Here is a 678-nt window from a genome sequence, read left to right on the forward strand (position 1 = left end):
TTTTAAATTAATAGGTCTTGGCATTAAATTATTATCTTAACAATACTAAAATTTTAATTAAAAATCAAAATCGATTGTGTTTTAATACAAATTTTAGTAGTAGAATATTTAAGATCCAAATCGTTGTATCTTATCGTAGCTTCATTTTTATAGTGTTATGTCTGTTACATTAATCACAATACAAAATCACGTTAAATAGTAAGCTAGTTGATTAAAAAACTAGAATTAACAAGACTGCTAAACTTAAAATAAGTATCGTGTAGTTCATTAATGATATCCTTTTTGTATTATGGTTATACGATCATAAAGGGCGTTGTGGATGTATTTTAGTTTGTTATTGGGTTATGGGGTAGAATAAAATCGTGTAGGCTTGCATACTTTATATAGTCTTTTATAATAAACTGTCGTCTCTCCAGCACCAATGAAAAGCAAAAGCCAAAAACTACAGCACCGACCGTTCCCGAGAGATCGCTCACCTCAGTACTTGGCTCGGCTCGCACTGACTTAACTGCGGAGTTCAGATGGGTTCCGGTGCTTTCCAGCGGATATGGCCGTAGATGTCTCCCCACTTCCCCCGCTTCATAGCAGTCTCCCCCAATTATTCTCTCTTGGCGATGTGGATGGCTGAGGCGCACGTCTGTGAAAACTTTTGCCTGCGGGATTCGGTCTCGGGCTGAG

General features: G+C 37.3%; 1 non-coding gene across 1 annotated transcript; it reads right to left on the reverse strand.

Moving 5' to 3' along the window:
- Window positions 1-439: 439 nt before the first annotated feature.
- Window positions 440-555, reverse strand: VICG_02301. Its single transcript, XR_552279.1, has one exon. It is a non-coding gene; the product is annotated as a 5S ribosomal RNA (ribosomal RNA).
- Window positions 556-678: the final 123 nt, after the last annotated feature.

Source organism: Vittaforma corneae (genome assembly GCF_000231115.1).
Source record: "Vittaforma corneae ATCC 50505 unplaced genomic scaffold supercont1.152, whole genome shotgun sequence".
NCBI classification, from domain to species: domain Eukaryota; kingdom Fungi; phylum Microsporidia; family Nosematidae; genus Vittaforma; species Vittaforma corneae.